Here is a 7,804-nt window from a genome sequence, read left to right on the forward strand (position 1 = left end):
CCTCATATGTAAGATACAGATTATAATTGTGCCTATTTAATAAGTTTTTTGTGAGTAATTAACATACATAATATACTTATAATAATGCCTTGCCCGTAAGTACTGTATAAATATTGATTGAAATGAAAAATAAAAGATAGGAAAGATTGAGAAAGTTAAAAGGTAAACCAACACATTACTACATCCTCAGCCTAAATGCATGGACACTATCTCATGAAGGTATTCAAGGTAGGGAAATCTTGTGCAATTATTGTATTGTGAAGCTTGTAGGATTGTAATGTCCTTAGAAAACAATGGCAGATCCCTTAGTGATATGGAGCAAGGATATTCACAACAAAAATTGGAATCCAACCTGACTAAGGTTGGGAAATTCTAATGTACTAAGCATATGTCAATAAACGTCAGTTCAATGGCCAAATCTGGTGTTCAATCAGTGTATGACCAGAAAGCTAAGAATTATGTTTACATTTTAAGTGATTGAAAACATTTAAAGAATAATATTTCATAACATATCAAAATTATATGATATTAAAATTGCAATATCCAAAATTAAATTTTTAAGGAACACAGCCACAATAATTTATTTACATATTGTCTATGGTTGTTTTCACACTACAACTTCAAAGTTGAATACTTAAACATCAGAGCAAGGTAGAAAGAGCTAGGTCCCTGTTACTATAGAGTCACCACACAGGCCTTGGATGACTTAGACTATTACATTTTATTTTGGGTATTGTTATGTCAGCTAAGTAATCTGCATTATGACTTATACAGATTACAAGCAAATTTACACAACTAATTTGGATAACTTTATATATAAACATGTTCAGAAGATATTGGTTTAAAAGTTTGCAAAGTTCTTCTGGATGCAATTTAGCCAAAATTCAGCAAAAACAAATTAGTTGTCTCTATATCATCCTCATGAGCAGCTTTGTTCCAAAGATGATAACAATGATAAGTCATACAGAGAAGGACAGATTCCATATGTTTTCACTCTTATGTGGATCCTGAGAAACTTAACAGAAGACCATGGGGTAGGGGAAGGAAAAAACTGGTTAGAGAGGGAGGGAGCCAAAACATAAGAGACTCCTAAAAACTGAGAACAAACTGAGGGTTTATGGGGGGAGGGAGGGAGGGAGGGGAGGGTGGGTGATGGGTATTGAGGAGGGCACCTGTTGGGATGAGCACTGGGTGTTGTATGGAAACCAATTTGACAATAAATTTCATATTAAAAAAATAAAATAAAATAAGGAAGCTAAAAAAACACAAAGATGATAACAATGACTAATGGTCTCAGATTCCTGATTAATTAATAATTTCCACCTCGTGTTGTTTTATATAAAACAAAATATTACATCAAAATTGTCATGAAGAAACCGAAATGCATATGAAAATAATGGGAAAGTTACCAAAGTTATTTGCAACAATGACTCAAATAATCCCAAGCTTGCTTAAATTTATACTGGTTACTGCAAAGAAAGGCCCAAAGAGAATCTCTAAAGCATATAGTAGGTATTAAGTAAATACATGATTGACCTGATTTCCCAGGGGAGTAATCCTATATGCAATAAATATAGGTGCCATGTAGTATGGGGTAGTGCCAGAGGGAAATGTTAGTTTACTATACTCACATAGCTAGCTGTGTGTGATTAATGGCTTAATCTGATGGACAGGGACAGAAAACCCATTTCCAATTCTTTATGCACCCTCTTTCCTTATCCCTTTTGGAAAGAGGCATAAGAAAATCAGTAAGCCAGTAATCAGATAAATATCAAATAAAATTAAAACCAGAAAGAAATAATGCATCCATGTATTACTTAGGTAAGTTTTAAAATAAAAGTGATCATTAAAAATAACTTCTGTTGTAGGGGAGTGACCTCAGCAAAATGGTAGAGTAGTATCTTAGACCATTTGGGCTTCTATAACAAAAATTTCATAGACTGGGTGGGTTAAACAACAAATATTTATTTTTCACAATTCTAAAGGCTAAATTCAAGGTCAGGGTGTCAGCAGACTCACTGTCTTGTGAGGTCTCACTTTCTGCTTCATAGCAAATTATGTTTACACTCTATCTTCACATGGTGGAGGGGAGGAAATCTCTGAGGTCTCTTTTATAAAGGCACTAATCCCATTTATGAGGGCTCACCCCACCTTTATGACCTAATCACCTCCCAAAGGCCACACTTCCCAATACCATCATAGTGATAATTAGGTTTCAACATATGAATTTTGAGGGACACTGCCTCTCCAAAGTTCATGTCCTCCTCTCATGCAAAATACACTTCTTTTATTTCAATAACCCCAGAAGTCTTAACTCATTCCAGTATTAACCTTAAAGCCTATGTCCAAAGTCTCATCTAACTATCATATTAATCATATATGGGTGAGTCACAGGGTATAATTCATCTTCAGGCAAATTTCTCTCCAGCTGTGAAACTGTGAAACTAAACATGTTATGTGTTTACAAAATACAACGGTGGCACTGGCATAGGTTAGACATCCCCATTACAAAAGAGAGAGATAAGAAAGAAGAAGTGACAGTTTCCAAGTAGTAGTCCAATGTCTGTCTAATGGGGAAAACCTCATTAGAATTTAAGGTTCAAGAATAATTTGGGGCATCTGAGTGGCTCAGTCAGTTAAGTGTCTGACTTTGGCTCAGGTCATGATCTCATGGTTCGTGAGTTGGAGCCCCTCACTGGGTTCTGTACTGACAGCCCAGAGCCTACTTCAGATTCTGTCTCCCTCTCTCTCTGCTGCTCCCCCGCTCATGCTCTGTCTCTCTCTGTCTCAAAGATAAACACCAGAAAGAAAAAGAAAGAAAGAAAGAAAGAAAGAAAGAAAGAAAGAAAGAAAGAAAGAAAGAGGCATCTTTGGCTAGATGCTTTGAATTCTAGACCCACTGGGGTGACAGTTTCACCCCCATGGCTTAGAGGAACTGCCTTACAGTGGTTTTCTTCTGAGGTTCCATCACTGTGGATGTTCTCTGCTGGCCCTGCCTTTAAGGTGGCTCTCTGACCCAGCTGCATGATTCTTCTGGGCTGAAGTCCGACATCCACGGCTCTCCTGGTTTGGTGTCCTGCACCTGAGAGTCTATCAGGCAGTCCCATCCTTTGAAACCTAGGAAGAGGTATCCATGCTCCCTGGGGCTCTGAACCTGGGACCTTATAAGAGTGGCAGCCCTGAAAATCTCTAAATAACCCTTGGAGTTATTCTTCCATTGTCATGAATAAGAGCACCTGTATACTGTTGAGATGGATGATCCATACTAATTTCCTACTCTAACAAGTGGGTTGGCCTCAACTTAAGCGTTGTCCATTTTTGCAATATGGTTAGACTGACAATTTTTAAAAATCTTAAACTGTTTCCTTTTTGCTTAACAATTCTGTCATTAAGTCATTTCTCTGTTCTTGTAGTTTACTATAAGTAGTAAGGCCAGAGTGTCCTTCAACAATATTCTTAGAGATAAGTTCAGCTAAATATCCAGTATCATCACTTGCAAATTATGCCTTCTATAAACACTAGAATATGCACACAATTTAGCTAAATCCTTTGCCACTTTATAACAAGGAAAGCCTTTCCTCCAGTATCTAAAAACCAAGTTCTTCACTTTTGTCTAATACCTCATCAGAATATCCTTTACTTTCCATATTTCATCTAACATTAAAAATTAGTTTTTGCCATATAAATGGAGGGGGTACAAGGAGGCAGCTCTAAGCTCATATCTCCCCACAAAAATATTGAAACTGTCAGAAACAACTTTGTTAAAAAACTGGAAAATAGTCAAAGGTTTACAGCAACCAATTGAATGATGAATCAAGACAGAGATAAATTCAAAATGGTAAGAAGATGTGGTGAATCATTTTAAAATTTATTCATTTATGAGAAACAGAGAGAGAGAGAGAGTGGGGGAGGGGAAGAGGAAGAGGGAGACACAGAATCTGAAGCAGGTTCCAGGCTCTAAGCTGCCAGCACAGAGCCGGACTTGGGGCTCAAACTCATGGACCATGAGATCATGACCTGAACTGAAGTTGGATGCTTAACCGAGCCACCCAGGCACCAGATTTGGTGAATGTTTACTGGTCCTTACTACCTACTTCTCACCCTCACACAGTAGTAGTCTTGAAAAGGAAAACCAACACTCCCAGATTGAGATCATGATCTCTGGTTCCAGAAGGAGCAAAGGAGACCTTATGTGCAATTTAGTATGTATATCTGCTCTAACCTGTCTGGAAGCTATTTAAAAGATTGATACAGGGTACTTGTATCTGTTATTTCTAACTTGTATCTCAGGCCTGCAAAGGAGTGGCCAAATCTCAAAAATAGTGCAAACTGAACTTACAAACCACAAATATCTGGGGAAAAAACTATAATTGAAACATTCACTAGACCACTTAAGGCCCATATACAAGAGCTGGAGAGAGTTTCTTTGGGAAAATAAGATATTTGAAAGCAACAGTATATATAGGGGAATTTCAAGTGTTATGTCCAAATCCAGAGCAAAATACATGCTCAAAAAACACCTGAGAAGACCCTAAGCTTTCACAGCAGTCTGATTTCTACTTTAAAAGTAAGCCTAGTTAAGTGTTGAAGGAGTGCCCAGGTACAATGCCAGTCTACAGAGAAGGATAAATGGTGTTATTTGTTTGATTTTTAGCTCCTGACATTTAATAAAGTCTCCATTAATATACTAGCTCAATGCAAGCTAAAGAACAGAGACTGCAGCGATGGCACACAACAAGGAATAGTCTTAACAAAACAAAAATGTGACAAAGCCACTAAATAAAAGTACTAATACAAACTTCACCAAAAAGCAAACTCTAGGAAAGGTAGACAATCTGAATTAAAGATATATCATTTTATAATATTAAAATGCCCAGTTTTCAGTAAAAAATCACAAAGCATACAATACAAAGAAACAGTAAAATGTGGCTCATTCATACATAGATGCATTGTTGTTTCCTTTTGAGGAGGAATTTTAGGATTCACTATCCTACTAACTTTCAAATATGCAATACAGTATCATTCATTACCATCACGATGCTGTACATTACATCTCTATGATGTATTTACATATATATATATATATATATCACATTTTATCAATGTACAATAAGGTGAAAAAATTCTCAAGCACAAATGCTAGTGGAAATATAAAGAAGTAAAGGAAATAGAGAATTTGTGAACAAAATGAGAATATCAGAATGTGATAATAGTATAAAAGGAATAAAATAGAAACTCTTGAGCTGGAAAGCAAAATAACTAAAAGAAAAAGGTTAATAAAAATCTTTGGAAAAATATTTGATCAAGAAGAAAAAATCAGTGGACTTGAAAATATAATGGCTGAAATTATTAAGTCTGAAGAACAGAAATTAAAAAATCAAGAAAATTTAACAGAGCCTGGAGGACCTGTGGATATCATCAGGAGGAAAAGGTATGCATTACAGGGGTCCAAAATGAAAAAGAAGAGAAAGGGGAAAAACAACATTTGGAGAAATAACAACTAAAATTATGCTATATTTCACTAAAGATTTAAATCTATAAATCTTAGAGTTTATCAAATAGGATAAACTCAAATTGACCCATACGGCAACATATTATACTCAAACTGTCAAAAGATAAAGACAAAGAAAATCTTAAAAGCAGCAAGAAAAGTAACTCTTCATGTAAAAGGTATCCTCAACAAGATTATCAGCCAATTTCTCAGTAAAAAGCCTAAATATGGGATGACATATTTAAAGTGCTGAAAGAAGAAAAATAGCTGCTAGCCAAGAATTCTATATCCAGCAGAACATCATAAATTAGATAGATAAATAAAGATATTACCGATTAAAAAAAAAACTCAGGAGATTATTATCATGTGTTATCCCTATAAGAAATGCCAGAAAGTGTCACTTAGGTTAAAATGAATGGACACTATTGTGGGGAACCGTGCCCACAGTTGCAGGCCACGTGGTGGGATGAGGGAGCAATGGAGCTGGAACCTGAGCTGCAGAAGGCCCATTAGAACATGCAGGTGGCTCAGAGGCAGAGGTACGGTGGGAGCTGGGCCAGATGCTTACAGGGGTTGCAAGAGGCCCGGAAACAGATCAAAGAAAGTGCATCACAGACAAGAGATGGCCTCAAACAGCATTTTAATGATTTAAAGGTAACCCTTGGGAAGCTCCTGGATAAGTGATTGGTGACCCTTTTGCAAGAGGTGGACACCATTTAACATGAGACCATTAAACCACTAGATGACTGCTAGAAGTTCAGAAGTTCATAAAGCATGGAGTTAACACTGAAGAAGACTTAGTCCAAGAAGGGGAGATCACCCTTCTAGGTGGTGTAGGAAAACAGAATGAAAAACTATGAAACTTTACAAAAAGTCCTCACACATTCAGTTGGTCAGCTTAACAGAAGTGCCTTTACTGGTTGATGTGTCTTGTTTACCGGCTCAGTTACATGACTCAATTCTGAACAAAGTGAAAGACCTCATTTTCAAGTACAGAACAGTAGTATCTTGCCCACCAGTACAGATAGAAAAACTAATAGAGAAATGTGGAAGCATCATTTTTCAGTGGTGTAAGGTCGATGATAACTTTGCCGCTCAAATTACAGTCTTCAGTTCCACAAATGCACTTCAAATCATTTTGAGGACATATCTGTAGACTCTGAAACTGAGCTCATAGTATTGCACATAGACCCCAACATTGATTATCAGTTCAGAGTCTGTGCCTGAAGAGATGGCCAACAGGAGTGGAGTCCTTGGGGCATCCTCCAAATGGGTCATTCTACATTGGTGCCTCATGAGTGCACAGCTGGCTTTGAGGGGTACAGACTGAGGAATTGAAAAAATATAGCCCTCCAGAATGATTGTGAATCCTCAGATATCCTCTGCCCCAGTGCTCCAACTTATTTCTGTGGGCAGACATTGACATTCAGAGTTAAAACTGAGGATAACCAGACAAAGGAGACAGTATAGGAGTGTGTGCAGAAAAATAGAATGGATATGACCCTCTGCAGCATGATCAAGCAGTGTGCATTATACAAATGGTGCAGTTTTGTAAGTGGAAAATAAATGACTGATTAGTTGCTAGCAGATATTGAAGTTGTGACTCTAGGATCCACCAATAATAACGGAGGAAGAAACATCAATCTTCCGGTACTTACTAGCTCAGATAGCATAGAATTGGTTTTTGATTGGTTACATAATCAATCTTGTGGTTGTCTTTATTTTGGATGCTCATTTTTCTATCTTGGATGGAAATGTTGGTATTCTATGTTTGGGGATGATTGTCTTTGGTTTGAAGGGCTTTAAATATAGCTGTCCTCAGCTCAATTTTAGTTGAAATTGGTTAAATAATTTTGTTAGATTCAACTCTCAGTTAAAACATTGGAAATGGAAATTGTTTATTGGGTTTATTTTGGAAGATTTTACAAATAAGAGATTTGACTATTGTGGACAAACTTGCAGTGTTGTCGTTTTTTTTTTTTTCTTTTAGCACAGTGTTAATTGAAACACCAGCACAAAGATAAAAATCTAAGTGAATTTTCTTATGTGGATACTGATAAACTTAACAGAAGACCATGGGGGAGGGGAAGGAAAAAAAAAGGTTAGAGAGGGAGGGAGCCAAAGCATAAGAGACTCTTCAAAACTGAGAACAAACTGAGGGTTGATAGGGGGTGGGAGGGAGGGGGGGTGGGTGATGGGTATTGAGGAGGGCACCTGTTGGGATGAGCACTGGGTGTTGTATGGAAACCAATTTGACAATAAATTTCATATTTAAAAAAATCTAAGTGGATTTTAAAAACAAATTTAATGTTT

The 7,804-nt window shown here is 36.9% G+C and overlaps 1 pseudogene; it reads left to right on the forward strand.

The window, feature by feature from the left end:
- The first annotated feature begins 5,969 nt into the window (after positions 1–5,969).
- On the forward strand, positions 5,970–7,297 carry LOC122477071 (annotated as a pseudogene).
- Positions 7,298–7,804: the final 507 nt, after the last annotated feature.

The sequence above is a fragment of the Prionailurus bengalensis genome, chromosome X (assembly GCF_016509475.1).
Source record: "Prionailurus bengalensis isolate Pbe53 chromosome X, Fcat_Pben_1.1_paternal_pri, whole genome shotgun sequence".
Lineage (NCBI taxonomy): Eukaryota > Metazoa > Chordata > Mammalia > Carnivora > Felidae > Prionailurus > Prionailurus bengalensis.